The sequence below is a fragment of the Sinohyriopsis cumingii genome, chromosome 13 (assembly GCF_028554795.1).
Source record: "Sinohyriopsis cumingii isolate HCF-2022 chromosome 13, ASM2855479v2, whole genome shotgun sequence".
Taxonomy (NCBI): domain Eukaryota; kingdom Metazoa; phylum Mollusca; class Bivalvia; order Unionida; family Unionidae; genus Sinohyriopsis; species Sinohyriopsis cumingii.
The window spans coordinates 25,257,824-25,278,126 of record NC_142973.1 but is presented as its reverse complement, the minus strand read 5'-3'; the positions used below and the strand labels follow the sequence as shown (position 1 = coordinate 25,278,126).

General features: G+C 34.9%; 1 protein-coding gene across 3 annotated transcripts in view; it reads left to right on the top strand.

The window, feature by feature from the left end:
- LOC149785081 (uncharacterized) overlaps nucleotides 1–20,303 on the top strand; it is a 303,926-nt gene that overhangs the window by 119,199 nt on the left and 164,424 nt on the right. Inside the window, exon 1 of one of the 3 annotated variants that reach the window (XM_089978817.1) lies at nucleotides 2,486–2,664. The exons of the other annotated variants lie outside the window; for them this stretch is intronic. The gene's annotated coding sequence lies outside the window, so the exon portion shown is untranslated. Of the gene's footprint in view, nucleotides 1–2,485; nucleotides 2,665–20,303 lie in introns of those variants that run through there. 3 annotated transcript variants of the gene reach the window in all.

The window sequence follows — 20,303 nt, the reverse complement described above, 5'->3', positions numbered from 1 at the left end:
AATAACACAGCTGTTAGAAACTGATACTTGTTTGTGAATGCTACACCATATGTTGAAGAAGGCATTTTAATTATGAGAAACAAAACAAAAGTACAAAAATCTTCATCCTTTTCTGAGGCAGTGATTTACATTTAAAGATTGTTTTGTTTTCTTCATTTTGTTAAAATCTTACTTCGTTGATTTTGGGTTAAATTTGTATATGCCCATTTCAAGTTGTGTGCATTGTTATATGCCTATTTTAAGTTGGGTGCATTATGTTCTATTCCCATTGTAAGATTGGGCACATTATGTTATATGCCCATTTTAAGTTGGGCACATTATGTTATATGTCCATTTTAAGTTGGGTGCATCATGTAATATGCCCATTTTAAGTTGTGCACATTATGTTAGGGCATTGTCCATTCATCTTTTAGCATCACTTTGTAACAGTTAAAGAGATTTTCCTGAAACTTTGCCTTATGATATATTATAATTAGGAGGTGTATCAAGTACCATTGTCATGTCCTCTTAAGGTCAAGGTCATGGCAAGGGAAACTGTAATTTTGTGATTTGTATCCTTTATCCTGTGTGTGATTTTTAAACCATAGAATATATTTTAATCAAAATTTACACAAGTATATATCATGACTAGACAGTGTGTCACATACCATAGATAAGCCCTATGCCTCAAGATCAAGGTCATGGCAAGGACACATAATACTGGGTCTTAAATCTTTGTATGAATTATAACTTTGTAACAACTGAAGACCTTTGAATAACACTTGGGCTGATTGTATCATGAATAAATAGTGTTTTATGTACCACAGTCATTCCACAAACTTAGGGTCAAGGTCAGAGTGAGGGGAAATTTAATTGTGACTCGTATTCTTGCTCAGAGTATGACTTTTGAACCACTGAAGATATTACAATGGAACTCATGTATATATCATGACCAGACTATGTGTCTCATGCCATTGCTATGCCCTCAAGGTCAAGACCATGCAAGATAAAAGTATAATTGTGAGTTGTATTCTTGACTGGCAAATAACTTTTGAACGATTGAAAATAATTTAATGAAACTTGAACCAGTAAATTATGTCTAGATGGCATGGTGCATATGATTGCCATGCCTCCTGCCTTCAAGGTCATGGCAAATTTCATTATCCAGGCTCTCACTTTGTAATCCCTGCAGATATATTGATGACTCTTTAATCAGATTGACACATTATGATACAGTGATCAAATCCCTTGGTCAAAGGTCAAAAGTCAAACTCATTAGTAGGGAATAAGTCACAAGATGGATGCCTCATGTGTGGTACTTTTGTTGTTTTGCTTAATTAATTGGATATATCTAAACTATGGTTACCTCCTATTTGGTACATGTGGCATGAAGATAAACAAAACAGCATTATTTACTATTAGAGCTATTTAGTGACATAGGTATTGAACTTAGTTTATAGGTATTTTAACAGCTAAAATGAATATATTTTCTTGGCTGATTGAAAAATGTCGAGTTTGACTGATGTTAGGTTAAATTTTCATACCATAGCGACCATTAGGACTCTAACAACCTTTTTATTGTGCTTATTAATGTTACCTGTCCCATACTACAACACCTGCATTAAGTATTATCACTGTGTCATTTCAAGAATAAAAAAATTGGCTTATTATCTTCTGCTATGAAATCAACGACCTTGTTAATGGCTTCACAAATGAATGGATCTATTTCATGAAATTTGACTTCAGCCTTGTTGAAATAATGAGTGGTTAAAAAAAGGAACAAATTTCGGAGCCAGTCCTATAGTTCTATGGTATTGTCTGCCATAATTTATTGTCATGATTTTAATGGGTCCTTCACAAGGTATGAAATTGGTTTCTCCCTTTGTTATTTGATATAAAAGAACATTACAGTGTAAAGAAATACGGATGGGTGCTGTATTGTGCAAACAGTGTGCTCAAGTATTTTAACCCATTAAATAGCTACGAAATTCAAAATGTAAATTTACACAAGTGGGGGGAACAATCCTTGTAAGTGCAGGCTCATGAACTTTAATTTTTCACCCTTTATTTCGAAAATAATTTGTTTGATATTGCTATACCAAGGCCAGTGATAGGGGTTGACATGATTTGACGAGTGGCGAGACAATGAAAGTGGGTCTAAGGACTTGGTGAATTAAAAGTTTTGACAACAATCTATTATCCTTGTATAAAAGACAATTGACAATGAGTCTATTTACCAGATGATCATTAGCAAGATGAATTCATCGTTGAAGCCAAGTGTCAGATTAAAATAAAAGTTTCAGTAGTGAGACTAGCCCACATTTGAAGTCAGGAAGTCATAGCCACATCTCCGTCGCAAACACACCCACCATTTTAACACACCTTCAATACAATATATGTGAAGATAATTAACTGAAGAAATTTTCACTCGGATGCCATTTGGGATGTGTAATGAAAATTTCATAGGTATCGAAACTCTAGTTTTGAAGTGACTGTGCTACATTTAGAGTTACAATAGATATTTACTTTTGAAAAAAATATAGATCTGTAACTAGGGAAGAAGAAATCGAACAAACTGGATTTCAGGCAGTTTTATCCCATTTCCCTCTGGACACTTCCATGGAAATTTCCAGCTGTTGATTCACTAGATGGCAGCCAAAGGGATACATCACCATCATGGGACAGGTAAGAACTTTGGCAAATATACAAAATAGTAGAAAAGGGTGAGTGGGGTGGGGTTAGGTGTGGTTATATGGTGCAATTTAAGATTACCCCAGTTTCAGCATTGACGTTGCAGTTTACAGCTCATTGCTTGGCTACATTTACATTTCATTTTTTCTAACATTTGCATGTTGTATAATGCCAAGTAAAATTTATTGATAATGATTGTTTTTATTCTTGGCATTATTTCAAAGTATGTCACATAAAACTATATTGCCATAGTCAATTTTCTCAGCATGTGCTTTGTAAAAGTTAAGAATTAATAAAGATAATATTTTGATTGTATGGCTTCAAGAGATGGGTTTTTTTTCTTCAGTTTTAACCACATTAACTGGAATAAAGGCATTATTAAACAAATATGTTAACTATAAATGTACTATTTTCATGAGCCATCAAAATGGTAAAATAAATTTTTGTTTCAGACATTTGAGGTGTAAGCTGTTGAACTGACAGTGAAGAAGTATTAGCAAATGCCTTAACTTAGCATCTGACCACTCCAGATATCAGACAAATCTTTATTTTACTGCCTCCAAACATTTCTCAACAGGGCACATCTGACAGTTTTGCTTCAGAAACAAACAACTAATTAAACTTTAATTAAATTGTACTTGCTTGTATATTTTATGTCATAGGAAATTGTCATAAATTCCACACTAAAATATAGACCATGGCATTTGAAACTCATGGGCCACACAAGCAGACAACATGTAGGAATATTCATTAAATCAGTCAATCAGATGCTTTTTCCATCAGTAGCTAAGAAATTAAAATGGTGCCTTAATAATTAATTTTGTAGGTAATCAGGTTTCTGTTTTGCACATGTGTTTGAAATTGTTTTACACTTGATTTGTGTGATAGATAAATGCCATATCTGATTTTTCAAGCATTAAATTTGCAGGTGCCAAAAATTGTGTGATAACCTTGTATACAGGTGGAAATTTGTATGTCCCATTAGCTTGCAGCTGAAGCATCTTGATTTGGTCCTCTTTTCATCTCTACATACATACATACATACATACATACATACATACATACATACATACATACATACATATTATTAATCCTCTTTTCTATCCATCTGGTCATCTGTATGTATATACATAGGTATTACTGGTAGTCTTGTTTTTCCATCCATCTATACATCTGTACATACATGCCAGTAGGAGTTAGTCCTGCCTTTCAATTCATCTATTCATCTGTATGTGTATATTAGCCCTGTTTTTCCATCTGTATATAAATCTGTACATACATTTGTATTAGACCTGTTTTTTCATCCATCTATACATCTGTAATTACACAGGTATTAGTTCTGTTTTTCCATCCATCTATACATCTCTAAATACACCGGTATTAGTCCTGTTTTCTGTCCATCTGTACATCTATAATTACACAGGTATTAGTCCTTTTTTCTATCCATCTGTACATCTGTACACACATATTTGTCCTGTTTTTCTATCCATCTGTTCATCTGTACATACATATTAGTCCTGTTTTTCCATCCATCATATGAGAAAAGAAGTTATTTAAGATCAAAAGAAAATCAGGCCCCCCTCCCTGGAAACAATTAAATGAATTTGCTATATATATGTTAATTGTTGTATAAATTGTGTTCTAAAACCTGGGTGATGCTGTGAAAGACATTGTGTTGACATTAGAGATTATTGATACAAATAGGAAGTGTTGATACTGACACCTATACTTTACAAGTTACTCTGTTGATATAATTGGCAGGGAAACTTTGAGTGGGATGCCAACACCCTGACAAGATATTTACCATAGAGAGCCAGTAAATTTAAAAGACACTTGCTGAACAAATGAGGAAATATTTAGTGGACTTGAGAAGTTATGTTAGGTTCAGACAAAAAACAAGTGCTATCCTGAAAATTGTAGGATGATTCGCAGTCTTACAGAGAATACATATTAGATATATTCACATACAATAGTAAATAACTAAAACATTAAATTTTGGGGGGCTCGGGGTTTAATTTGGCTTGAAAATATTTCAGAATATTACATTTGCCATTGCTTTGGCATACCTGACATGTTTCAAACGTGATCAAAGGATTATAATATAATTATATTTGTAATATTTGCCATTCATTTGTGATATGTGCAACCATTTTGTTAAAAAGATGTTTTAAAATTATTTTGTCACAAATAATAAAACATGCTATTAGTATCATTTAAGTTGTAAAAAGGTTCCTCAGGAATTTCCGTAATTCCTTAATGACAGAAACTACCAAAGTACCAGTACAGTGAAAAAGTACCATAGTATGGGGGCCCCGAGTGGCCGAGTGGTCTAAAGCGCTCTTCGTTACGGATCACTGCCATCTCACCTCTGTCTGCGGCGGTTCGAGTCTAAGATTCAGCCAATGTGGGCATGTGAGAAAGCTTGCCAGTAGCTTCTCGTGGGTCAGTGGTTCTTTCCGGGGTTTTCCGGGTTCTTCCTCCACCATTAATACTGGCCGCCATGTATAGCCTATCGTGCTGAAAAATGGCGTTAAACCCCACAACAACAACAACCATAGTATGTATCACCTTAAAAAATACCATGGTAAACTGGTGTACCAATAATACCTGGAATGTATAGTAATATCTAGACATAACGAGTTCACTGTAAATTAAAAATTAAGTGCTAGAATATCAAGCCCTAATTAGGATCCAACTGATGATCTTAAAATGGTATTTAAAATCCATACTGAAGATGAATTTATTTGCAAATTATATTTTATTTAGAACTTTTTTTTAGGACATTGAGAGATATGTTAAAGACCATAAAATACTGAAGAAAATTGAAATTCCTTTATGTGCTGCGTATTGCCTAAAATCATGAAAAGAATTTTAAATAAATAATCTTGTTATTATAATACTAATTGTCTGACACAATTCCATGTTGAGAATAAGTTCTTAAAGGTCATTCTAACTCTTTTCCATGTATGTGACAATATTGCAGAATCTATTCTTAGATGCAGGGTCTATTTGTATATTCATGGTTATGCAAGGTCTATTTGTATATTCATGGTTATGCAAGGTCTAGTCTTATATTCATGGTTATGCAGGGTCTAATCTTATATTCATGGTTATGCAGGGTCTAGTCGTATATTCATGGTTATGCAAGGTCTAGTCTTATATTGATGGTTATGCAAGGTTTAGTCTTATATTCATGGTTATGCAAGGTCTAGTCTTATATTCATGGTTATGCAAGGTCTAGTCTTATATTCATGGTTATGCAAGGTCTAGTCTTATATTCATGGTTATGCAAGGTCTAGTCTTATATTCATGGTTATGCAAGGTCTAGTCTTATATTCATGGTTATGCAAGGTCTAGTCTTATATTCATGGTTATGCAGGGTCTAATCTTATATTCATGGTTATGCAAGGTCTAGTCTTATATTCATGGTTATGCAAGGTCTAGTCTTATGTTCATGGTTATGCAGGGTCTAGTCTTATATTCATGGTTATGCAAGGTCTAGTCTTATATTCATGGTTATGCAAGGTCTAGTCTTATATTCATGGTTATGCAAGGTCTAGTCTTATATTCATGGTTATGCAAGGTCTAGTCTTATATTCATGGTTATGCAAGGTCTAGTCTTATATTCATGGTTATGCAGGGTCTAATCTTATATTCATGGTTATGCAAGGTCTAGTCTTATATTCATGGTTATGCAAGGTCTAGTCTTATGTTCATGGTTATGCAGGGTCTAGTCTTATATTCATGGTTATGCAAGGTCTAGTCTTATATTCATGGTTATGCAAGGTCTAGTCTTATATTCATGGTTATGCAAGGTCTAGTCTTATATTCATGGTTATGCAGGGTCTAATCTTATATTCATGGTTATGCAAGGTCTAGTCTTATATTCATGGTTATGCAGGTTCTAGTCTTATATTCATGGTTATGCAAGGTCTAGTCTTATATTCATGGTTATGCAGGGTCTAATCTTATGTTCATGGTTTTGCAAGGTCTAGTCTTATATTCATGGTTATGCAAGGCCTATTCTTCAATGTTTGGCTATGCAAAGTCTATTATTGGATGCATGGTTATGAAATTCGCTATTTTTTCTGAAATAAATCACCCTGAAAAAAGAGCTGGATGTACAAAACATTTGCCTTATATTTTCAAAGCCTACTTTTATTCCCAAAGGGCAGTAGAGAACAAAGATCAAGAGGTTTATTTGTGAAGTCATCTGTGGTGTCCCCAACAACCTCTTGGGTTACAGGTTTGATAATAATGATAATGATGATGATGAGGATTGATAATGATGATAATGATGATGATGACTTTTATTTCTTCATTCTGTCCCTCCTATATTCAGAAATTCTTCCATTTTTATTACAAATTGGGGGTAAGGTGGAGATTTTCTACCTAAATCTTCAGTTCTGGAATAGACTTTGGTTATATTGTACAGTGTAACTTATGCAAACCAGATACTTGTAGGTCTGATGGAAATATCCAGTTTTCAGAGGGTTTGGTTTTTCAAATATACTGACAAGAGGAGGGTGTATTCTTATGTTATGTGTTTAGGCTCAAATAAACAGTAACACAAGAAGGAGTGAAAACAACAAGCTTTGAAAAATATAATTTATTTCCCTGGAAATATACTGTAAAAATGAAAAAAATTATGAACTTAGGGTTTTAAGAATCAAATCCAAAAATAATCCAAGAATAATCCTTGAATAAATTTTTATAAGTCCTAATAATAAAATGTTCTAATGATTTAAAGTTCGAGGCCTGACAAAGAATCCAAGATGGAAGACGATGACTTATGCTGTAACCTGTAATGTGTTGAAGTCTACAGTTCCTTGTAGAAACAAGAAATATCACTCTGGTTTTGGAAATCCAAATAAACTTTTATAAGAGCTGACTTTGTTCAAGAATTTCATATGAGCACATGTATTTTTCCAGAAGAAAAAAATTAATCCTTTTGAATCCAAATAATTTGAAGTAACTCCTAATGACGCAACAGACACTTTCCAGTGTAAGAGCCCAACTGAGATTATTTCTCTAAAAAAAAGGTTATATCATATTCTAAAACGCAGTTTCAAAATCCCAAAGTTGTGAAATTGAAAGGTAGGGGTCACATGATCGTGTTTGTATCATGTACGCCTAACATGACCCTGACAAAAACCAATCATTTTATTCTAAGAAATAAAATCTTAAATCACATAGTCCCATCATGACCTTGACAACAATAAATCATTTTAAAATTAAAATAGAACTTATTTACATGGCTGCTACTAATTTTGAATCAAGGTCAGAGACCAGGACAGCCTTATGTGTTTACTAAAACAAACAGTCAGTGGTGAGCAGTGCAAATTTCCCACCAATCATTGCCTGGAAGACTTTTGCTACTTCGGGATCCTTCAATTTCTTGAGGTCAAATTTTATTTCTGTGTGGTTGTCTTTCTTTACCTTCTTTAGGTGTAGCCTGAAGGTCATCATTACCAGATCATGGTCACTTCCTATGTCCACTCATGGAAAGCTTCTAGTCTTGGTGATGTTTACACTTGTCTGTACACGACTCTTCACCATGATGTAGTCAGTCTGACTGTGATGGTCTTTGCTTGGGCTGTGCCATGTCCATCTTCTGGATACGTGGATTGTGCTTGCCAAAAAAACATAAACACGTTCATTTAGTTTTTCAAATTTCCACGATGTTCTGACTCTAAATTTGGTACCACATTTATTGTTCTCATTCTCTGCGATGTATTCAGATGCTTATTTTAGAATGTTCATGACTGTAGATTTTCTGACATTGAAAGCTATCCCAAGTTCTTCTTGGGAAGGTTTAGGAACTGCTTCCCACTGCCTTATCATTGTGACCATTTGCAATCATTGTGAACTGCTTCCCACTGCCTTATCAATGTGACATTCAACACAAGCTGCTTGGTTGATTTTTTAAATATGATTTCAGTGAATATGCAAATAAAGACGAGGATATGAACTTATTAAATGACCTGATCAATCTGATTAATATCAGATCTCCACTGTCCAACGTGAAGATCTTACAGTGACCGCTTAGAGTTCATGTTCTAGTGATCTTTGAATTAGCCAATGGAATTTGTAGCTTTAAAAAACCTGAAAGTGAATTAAATCTATCAGCACACATCAGTGCTAATCAATCATACTTTTCAGTCTCAAAAATGCAAATATATACAACTTCATCTAATTGGCTCATAAAATTAACAACTATAGTAATAGCATAGGTCATCAGAACATGACCTTTAAGTGATCACTGTTAAATCTTCACATAGGACAGTTAGATCTGATTTTAATCAGATTGATGACCTGATTGCAGCTTTCTTTACTTTTGTACTATACATATATGTAGGAATGTTGGGGTGAAAAAAAGGTTTTGAATAATTTTTAATAATCATGATTGCCTTTGAATAGCATCGTTTGATGTCCATAAGATAAAAAAAATTGAATTTAAAAGCATATTTGTAATTGCCTGTTTAACACACCAACTGTGAAAGTATCAGTTCATAACAAACAGTGGTCTTCGAGATAATTTTTTTGGACCTGTATTAAATGGTTTCACTTTACAGATCATTGTGCAAATACTTAAATGTTCCACCCAAATTAGAATGACACATAGTGTATTACTTGTCACTGATTGGATTATCAGTCTGACACTGCATATGACATTTTAAATTTACAGGTAGCAGGGTAAACGCATCTGGTTTTCAGAATTGTATATGATATATTTGCAAGAATGATTCTGATAATGTCTTCAGAATACAGAGGTTTTGATTTGTAGAGATGTTTTCACAAAAAGTGTTTACAAGAAAATAATTTGTTCCATACCAACATATCTGGTTTGTGATGAATTCTGGATTGGTGAAGGTCCAATTCTCAGAAGTTTAACATTGAATTTTGTAGGACATACCTGTGTCAGAATAATGGCACAGGGGTGTACAATAATAAGACTGGATTGTATAATTTTGGGTCTATGGTGTACAATAATGAGATTGGAGTGTACAATAATAGGACTGGATTTTATGATAATGTGTCTAGGGTGTACAATAATGAGACTGGGTTGTCCAATAATCGGATTTGGATGTATATTAATGAGAGGTTATGTTAAATAATGAGACTGAGGTGTACAATAATGACAGCAGGGTGTATAATAATGAGACTGATGTGTACAATAATGGGGCTTAGTTGCACAATAAAAACATTGGGGTGTACAATAATGAGACTGGGTTGTCCAATAATCGGATTTGGATGTATATTAATGAGAGGTTATGTTAAATAATGAGACTGAGGTGTACAATAATGACAGCAGGGTGTATAATAATGAGACTGATGTGTACAATAATGGGGCTGAGTTGCACAATAAAAACATTGGGGTGTACAATAATGAGACTGGGTTGTCCAATAATCGGATTTGGATGTATATTAATGAGAGGTTATGTTAAATAATGAGACTGAGGTGTACAATAATGACAGCAGGGTGTATAATAATGAGACTGATGTGTACAATAATGGGACTGAGTTGCACAATAAAAACATTGGGGTGTACAATAATGAGACTGGGTTGTCCAATAATCGGATTTGGATGTATATTAATGAGAGGTTATGTTAAATAATGAGACTGAGGTGTACAATAATGACAGCAGGGTGTATAATAATGAGACTGATGTGTACAATAATGGGACTGAGTTGCACAATAAAAACATTGGGGTGTACAATAATAGGACTGGGTTGTACAGTAATGATATTGGTTGTACAATAATAGGACTGGGTTGTACAGTAATGATATTGGTTGTACAATAATGGGGCTAGGTTGTGCAATAATAAGACAGGGGTGTACAATAATGGGACTAGGGTGTACAATAATGGGGCTAGGTTGTACAATAATGAGACAGGGTGTACAATAATGGGACTAGGTTGTACAATATAGAGACAGGGGTGTACAATAATGTCACCAGGGTGTACAACAACAAGCCTGGATTGTATAATAATGGATCTTGGGTGTACAATAATGAGACTGGGTTGTACAATAATGGGACTGATGCATACAGTAATGAGACGGGGGTGTACAATAATAGGACTAGGGGTACAGTAGAAGTCGGTGGAATTTTTGTCTTGACTGTTTTAGCAACTGACACTAACTTAAAAAACATTTAAGATTGCTTTTTAAAAAAATGAAAATTCAGTTCAGTTTACGTTGAGGTTGGGGGATAAGTTGGGGTGGGTGGGCATGGAGTATGGGATACATCACAATGCACAGATTAGATATCATAATCTGTATTAACCTTGTGTTTTGAAGCAGAATATGTTTATAGCCAGACACTAGTAAGTGGGTGGGTAGTAACAGCTTTTGTTTCATGAGCAGTAACAGTTACTTTGACTTGGATACCAGATATACTCACATATAAGTTGAGTCTAACTACAATCAACATGGGGGCCCTGAGTGGCCGAGTGGTCTAAAGCGCTCTCTGTTACGGATCACTGTCATCTCATCTCTGCGTAGGTTCGAGTCTCAGATTTGGCCAATGTGGATATGTGAGAAAGCTTGCCAGTAGCTTCTTGAGGGTCGGTGGTTCTTTCCGGGGTTTTCCCGGGTTCTTCCTCCACCATTAATACTGGCCACCATGTATAGCCTATCGTGTGCTGAAAAATGGCGTTAAACCCTACAACAACAACAACAACAATCAACATGGACCCTGGTTTGGCATCATATAATGTGCCAGAAGATCAGGGTTTTAGTTGTTTGTTCTTCTGAGTGTTCCCTTCAAACTGAATTGACACAATCTGTGCATGCATTATGTGATGGCAGATCTGGGTCTGTGCAGTTTGCAGTCGACTTACATGCGAGCACAACCATAACACTTTCTGTTAACAAAACCAGCAGTAGAATTGTCATTAATGTTTTATGTCAGTTTTGTTTTAGCTCACCCAATGAAATGCTATGAACTTATGGTATGATCCTTTTATCCATCATCCATTCCACAATTGTTATTTACAACTTGTCTAAAACTTCTTGACCATTCTGGGACATTCCGACATTAAAGCCATAATGTACTTAGTGTATTATTGTAATTACTAAAAATAGAAAACCCTTTGATCATCTTCTCGAAAACTAGTAATGAAATTTTACCCGATGTGCTAAACAGCATACTAACTTGAAGAGTTTTCAAATTTATACAAATAGTCCACCATCAAATATGGACACCATTTCTAACAAGAGAAAAGCATTGAAAATACCGTATCTTAAATATGCGTGTAGATACAATAATACAAATTCAGGCAGTATTTTTCATAAAATTTACAGTCAACAGTATTTATTCATAAAGCTTCAAAATTACCCCAACTTCATGGTCAAAAGCGCTTGATCTTGACTTTTAGTCAGATGTCAGCCATTTGAGTAATCTCATAACCGATGTGGCCTCGTGTTAAATTTGTATACAATGCATTATGCATTATAGTGTACATGTATGTTATAGGCTTAGAAAGAGATGGTTTTTTATGGAACTTATGTGTTGATTTGTGTATCAATGTTACAGAAGAAGATTAGTAAACAATTGCAAAATTGTAAACTTGTATGCATAGCATATGTATGACAGCTAATTGTACATTATCTTAACTAATTTATACACCAACTTGTAGAGTGCAAGTTTCCCTTTCACGGTAAGAGTGCAAGATTATTTAAGTATAATTTTTAGTGGTACGGAATCACAAAGAAAAATGACTAATAAAAGCAGTCAAAAACAGATCAAAATTTCTAAATTTATACATAGATATGCCAAAACCTGTTTGCATCAGTTGATGTGTGGGTGGTACAAATATTTTTAATCATATTTATTTTGACCTCTCATTCATAAAATGATTGGCTAATTATCTATGTATACTTATCTGTGATAGCAACAGGGTACAAGAAAATTAATGCCCATGCACCTGTGGGCCTGGCATAATGGCTAGAAGGGAGATGGGGATGGTCCAGATGATGGAAGAGGAATCTTTTGTACTCAGTACTCATTTATAAGTCTTAAACTGCTAACAAAAAAGATCCTGATCTGCCATAAAATAATGCTCCTACAGATCCGGCTCTATGTTGTTTGTTCTACTGATTACTCCTAACAAAATGCAGAGACCCAGAACTGTTGTCACATTATGTATCAGCAGATCTGAGTCTCTACAGTTTGCAGTTGGGCATATCTTATAAGCAAGTAAGTATGGCATGTTTACATTATCATGCTATAGAGTGTTGTGTTGTATTTGCATTGAATTTATGTTTATAAATCTCCAGTCTCTTTTTGTTTTGCCTGCATAAGCATGGTGAGATATGGTAGTCACATTCACAGCACCAGCAATGGTGGCAGTGTCAACAGCATTACAGTTATTTGCTGAAGTTTATAAAGGTCAGAAGCAGTGGTTACAATGATAAGCATATGAACACAAGATAGAGGCTGTTTATATGGAACTAATTTTGTTTTGCTACCTCTGCGAAAACACTCATGATAACTTGATTCTGCACCAAATGTTTGCCAATGAAATTAACTTTGCCTTTGACCTTAATGTTCTGATCGTTGGAAAACTTGTATATTGATTTTTATTTGTGTTGAAAGTGAAGGTGTTGTTGGTTATTTTAGCACCATAGTGATATGAGGAAGCCTTATAAATAATATCATTTTCTGTCCCTCTGCCTGTATCTCAACTATCTTACATCCATTTATACTTCTTGTCAGCATGAAAGCACTGCAGCCTAAATGAATAACTGGTTGGTTGGTTAATTAACTCTTCAACATAGATGTGCCTTTTGAAGGCTTTGTTTTGATAGGTCTGATATTTGATGGAGTTATGGCCCTTTTTCAATCAGTTACAACTGCCATTATGGCAGATTCTTGTAACCAGCATAGCTCATGAGCCATTCAGGATTTTCTGATGTCATTTGGTGTGTAGATTGCTTCATAGAATTAGATGTTCTCTTTGTTTTAGATAGAGTTATTCCCCTTGACATCACCCATCCAGACCACTTGAGATGCTTCTTGAAACCAGCACAGCTAAAGAACAGTTCATTATAGTCTGATATTAATTTGTTTTGAACATTATCTCATAGACCTGGATGTGTCTTTTTTTTATACTTTGTCTTGTCAGCTCCAATTTGGATAGAGTTATAGCCCTTGACCTTTTACTTGAAATCTTTGCATGGCATGTAGCTTGTAAACTAGCACAGGAACCATTTGGCAGAATCTGGTGCAATATGGTATGAATATTGTCTCAGGGACCCAGATGGGCCATGTATTGGTTTTGTCTTGTCTGTGCCATTTTTGACAGAGTTATGGTCCTTTTCAGTCAACCTCATATCTCTGCATGGGATGTTGCTTGTAATAAGCTCAAGAATCATTCAGCATATTCTGATGCAGCTTGATGTGAAAATTGTTCCATAGATCTAGATGTGCCATTTATAGCATTTGTCTTTACCATTCTTTTATTGGACTGAGTTATTGCCCTTGTTGATGAACTTGCATAGAGAAGTTGAAATTTTAAGTATTCCACTTCATCATTTATAGGAGTCAAACTTTGGGTTCTTTATAAGGGCCTGCAGAGTACAGTACATTGTAATGAGCTATGCCCTTTGTGATGTGCCCTTTATTAATAGCTCTGACTTCTCTTTGAATTTGTACTGTCCTTATACAGTTAAAAACAGACAGATTTATGTTTGCATGTACTATTGTTTATCATCACTGTCATTATTACCACCAAGATAGTGATAATCGTCATTATCAACCCCTCTTACTATTTATTTTCGATCCTAGGTATTGCTGATCAAGAGTCTTGCCTACTCCGATTTGAACATATGTCCAGAAAGGGAGAATAACTGGAATTTTTCATGATTCTGATGAAGACTTTCCTTTATTAGTTAATTACATTTTGAAGAATTTTCAGAAAAGAAAATAAATCTCCCTCATGTTTTTTCCCAAATTCCTCTTACAAACATATGGCATTGATATTGTGATGACATTTTTACATGGAACATTTTCTTGATTGCGCGTAGGTAACAAAAATTAACATAGAAGTTTAACATGTGATGTAATTATTTGTATGGATTTAGAGATAAAAAGGTCAAAGGCCAGGATCACATTGGTCACAGTTGGTTAAGCTTTTCTGAGACAAAACTGTGATATCATGTGTCCATAAATAGGCTTCACACTGACAAAGATTTACAAGTGTACATGAAACATCGGTAACATAATTAATCAAGGTGTCAAAGGTCAATGTCATGGGGTTAATTGAATTTAGCTTTTGGGGTAAACTTTTGAAGTGGCTCAGTCTTCAGTTTATAAACATGTCATCAGATTTAAAATATAAATTTAATAGAGGAGATGGAAAATGTTCCTTACAACGATCAAAAGGTTAAAGGTCAAATTCATATAGTTTATTTGGTAGTTAGTTACCAATGCCACAGACTTCTTGTTACAGGTGAGATGATAAATTCATGTATGTTCGCAATAGGTTGAAATCATTTGTCAGGGCTTTGAATTCATAATTTGTAACAACCATGGAATCTGCAAATAACTACCTCCCAAGTACAGATGAATGTACAACATTCGGAATAGAGAATGTTTCTTTAGTTGCATGACAGAGGAGAAGTCTCAGCATGATGCATGACTTACTCTTCTATTCCTTGTGAATAAAGATTCAACTTGTACCGTAATTAGATGAAATAGATAATTAATACACTGACCCATTGCCAAGTACAATTGGTGAAATAACAGAGCAGTATATTAGGTTCCTAGGGTGAAAGCAGTTGTGGGATGGGGATTTTCACTTATTGCCCTAATTTATTTTTATGAGGTTTTATCTAAAGACTTCTGGTTTCTATTTGAACTTGGTAACATTTATGAATTCCAATATTAGCAGATGGTGAGGGCACACATATAGAAAGATTAGCTTGGGGTCCAGATCTGTAGAATTTTCATTTATGGCTGCCAATATGCCATAAAATTAAGTGGTCACTAATTTAAAAGTTAATAAAGATATTATGGAGTAAGGAGAAAAACAGTGTGCAGTAACCTTTGCAATGTGCTAATTAAAGTTATGAATGACAAAACAGAAGAAAATTTTATGACAAAATTTACCATTTCAAGAAAGTGAGCTCAGTTGTAAGTATGTATAGATGGAAGGATGGATGGACGGGTGGGTGGGTGGGTGGGTGGATGGATGGATGGATGGATTTAACAGCAGACTAACACAATCCTAACACTAGTGTCAAATAAGTTTAGATACCCCCACCCCAAAGACCATATGAAAGCAAAGATGAAGCAAAAAATAGATAAAATCCTTAAAGGAAAAAAGTTTCATTTTTGTACATAAACTGAATCTTTTAAAAAGTTCAAAATATTCATAGTTGGAATATTATGTGGCATATCCTATGGCAAAATGGTTGCCTCCATTACTCACCTCTTATGATGTGGGGAATCTGCATAGGGCCTTTTTTTACTTCCCCGAACCAGAAGTCTTTGTGTTGTACCATGAAACCTTCTTTAGCAGACATACTCTTTTCAAAAGACACCTTTTTATATAGACAACATAAACACCTTTTCTCAAAATTTCTTAAATATTTCAACTGTCAATAATGGACACATATTTCTCATTGGACCTTTATAACATGATACTGAAAACAATCCAGGTGTGATACAGCAATCTTTGGCAGATCCAATGTGATGCAGTAATTTTAGAAAGATCCAAGTGTGATATAGTAATCTTTGACAGATGCAGATGTGATACAGTAATATTTGACAGATTCAGATGTGATACAGTAATATTTAACAGATGCAGATGTGATACAGTAATCTTTGACAGATTCAGATGTGATACAGTAATATTTGACAGATGCAGATGTAATTAGTGGTGTACTGATGGGGGAGGAGTTAGATGGGCAGTTGCCATAGTGCCGGAGGACTTTAGGTGCCAAAACTCCTTTGGGCAATCATCGTTGCCCCTGGTGCCATTTACCCTTAGTACTCCACTAGATGTAATTCATTAATGTGTGTGTGTGATTTGGATTTTTAATGTAGATTTAACAATTTTTCAGTCATATTGCTATGATGTCTGCAGTGTGATAGTTTATAGTGATGTCTAGCACTGGGGTATCATGCCGCAAACATGTGGCATGATGTCCCACCCAGTCACATTATCCTGACACCAGGCTAACTAGTACTGATACTAACCTCTTGATGCTGAATGCCAGGCGAGGCAGCTATTAGTACCATTTTTGTAAGTCTTTGGCATGATTTGACCGGGGATCGAACCCATGACCTTCTGCAGCTGAGGCAGACTCTCTAACCACTGGCCCACCAGAGCAGTGGTGGATCATGATTAAATTGTTGTAGATTGTTGGTTACACATCGTGTAACATGACTGGACATTTTAATGTTTGGTCAGTGACCTCGGATGAATGATCCAGACCTTGATTTTGATGAGTATATGACTTTAAATAATTTAATAAATGAAAATAATTATTATTATCATTATTATTGTTATTATTATTGTTGTTGTTGTTGTTTTTGTTGCTATTATTATTTGGATAATTTTCAGACATGCAGTGCTCTATTCATTTTAAGGAATACTGTATTATTGGCCTTCATACAATTTCCATTCTGTTTCTAGTTTACATTAAAATATTGTCCACTTAAAATGATGTACTTGTTCTCCATGGACATTAAATGCATATGGTACAAATTGAACCACTGTCTTAATTTTCATTATGATCCAAGGGAATTATCCTTGGTATTATTGAGTTTGACTTGAAAAGCTGGGCACATCTGGAAAGGGTTTGGGTGACAGAAGGAGAGCACTTGGTACTATCTTTAGCCTGATGTTTGGCTCCAAGAACTATTCCAAGGTTCCTAGAATTGATATAGATCATATAAAGCTCTTTCTATTGGTTCCTACAGTAGTTACACATTAGATGGAGCTCATTCTGTTGGTTCCTACAGTAGTTATACATTATATGGAGCTCATTCTGTTGGTTCCTACAGTGGTTACACATTATACAGAGCTCATTCTGTTGGTTCTTACATTAGTTACACAGCATATGGTGCTCTTTCTATTGGTTCTTACAGTAGTTACATATTATATGGAACTCATTCTGTTGGTTCATGCATTAGTTATACATTATATGGAGCTCATTCTGTTGGTTCCTATAGTAGTTACACATTATATGGAGCTCATTCTGTTGGTTCCGGGGCCCCGAGTGGCCGAGTGGTCTAAAGCGCTTTCCGTTACGGATCACTGCCATCTCACCTCTGTCTGCGTGGGTTCGAGTCTCGGATTCGGCTAATGTGGGGATGTGAGAAAGCTTGCCGGTAGCTTCTCATGGGTCGGTGGTTCTTTCTGGGGTTTTCCCGGGTTCTTCCTCCACCATTAATACTGGCCGCCATGTATAGCCTATCGTGTGCTGAAAAATGGCGTTAAACCCTACAACAACAACTCTTGGTTCCTAGAGTAATTACACAATATATGGAGCTCATTCTGTTGGTTCCTCCAGTAGTTACACATTATATGGAGCTCATTCTGTTGGTTCCTAGAGTAATTACACATATGGAGCTTATTCTGTTGGTTCCTAGAGTAATTACACATTATATGGAGCTCATTCTGTTGGTTCCTACAGTAGTTACACATTATATGGAGCTCAGTCTGTTGGTTCCTAGAGTAATTACACATCATATGGAGCTCATTCTGTTGGTTCCTAGAGTAATTACACATTATATGGAGCTCATTCTGTTGGTTCCTACAGTAGTTACACATTATATGGAGCTCATTCTGTTGGTTCCTAGAGTAATTACACATCATATGGAGCTCATTCTGTTGGTTCCTGCATTAGTTATACATTATATGGAGCTCATTCTGTTGGTTCCTGCATTAGTTATACATTATATGGAGCTCATTCTGTTGGTTCCTACAGTAGTTACACATCATATGGAACTCATTCTGTTGGATCCTGCATTAGTTATACATTATATGGAGCTCATTCTATTGGTTCCTACAGTAGTTATACATCATATGGAACTTATTCTGTTGATTCCTACAGTAATTACACATTATATGGAACTCATTCTGTTGGTTCCTGCATTAGTTATACCTTATATGGAGCTCATTCTGTTGGTTTCTACAGTAGTTACACATCATATGGAACTCATTCTGTTGGTTCCTGCATTAGTTATACATCATATGGAACTTATTCTGTTGGTTCCTACAGTAATTACACATCATATGGAGCTCATTCTGTTGGTTCTTACAGTAGTTACACATTAATATGGAACTCATTCTGTTGGTTCCTGCATTAGTTATACATTATATGGAGCTCATTCTGTTGGTTCCTACAGTAGTTACACATTATATAAAGCTCATTCTCTTGGTTCTAGTAGTTACACATTATATGGAGCTCATTCTGTTGGTTCCTACAGTAGTTACACATTATATAAAGCTCTTTCTGTTGGTTCCTACAGTAGTTACACATTATATGGAGCTCATTCTGTTGGTTCCTACAGTAGTTACACATTATATAAAGCTCATTCTGTTGGTTCCTACAGTAGTTATACATTATATGGAGCTCATTCTGTTGGTTCCTACAGTAGTTACATGTTATATGGAGCTCATTCTGTTGGTTCCTAGAGTAATTACACATTATATGGAGCTCATTCTGTTGGTTCCTAGAGTAATTACACATGATATGGAGCTCATTTTATTGGTTCCTGCAGTAGTTATACATTATATGGAGCTCATTCTATTGATTCCTGCATTAGTTATACATTATATGGAGCTAATTCTGTTGGTTCCTACAGTAGTTACACATTATATAGAGCTCATTCTGTTGGTTCCTAGAGTAATTACGCATCATATGGAGCTCATTCTGTTGGTTCCTGCATTAGTTATACATTATATGGAGCTCATTCTGTTCGTTCCTACAGTAGTTACACATCTCATTCTATTGGTTTCATTATACATCATATGGTGCTCATTCTATTGGTTCTTACTGTAGTTATAAATGATATAGAGGTCATTCTGTTTGGTTCCTACAGTAGTTAGGATCACTTGGAGCTCATTCTATTAGTTCATACAAAAGTTATACATAATGTGGAGCTCATTCTATTAGTTCTTACATTAGTTACACATCATGTGGAGCACATTCTATTGGTTCATACAGTAGATATACATCATATGAAGTGCCTTCTATTGGTTCCTACAGTAGTTACACATGTAGAGCTCATTCTATTGTATCATACACCTTACAACTCCTTCTATTGGATACTTTTCTACTCATTTTGAATACTATAACCATTTTCACAATTGACCAATATATATAGTGATTTTTCCAGTATTTTCACATGAAGAATGGGGGGGAGGACAGTTTTTATATGAGAATTGTATTTATCTTTCAATAGACCTTTTATTATATATATATATATATATATATATATATATATATATATATATATATATATATATATATATATAAACTAGCATGAGTATCATAAATAACTTTTAATTAATAAAGACACAGCTTAACAGCACAGTGGTAGAAATAATTTCATCTGACAATGGCAGCATGTTGCATACATAGAACTGCATTTAACAATGAGACATTACCAGCA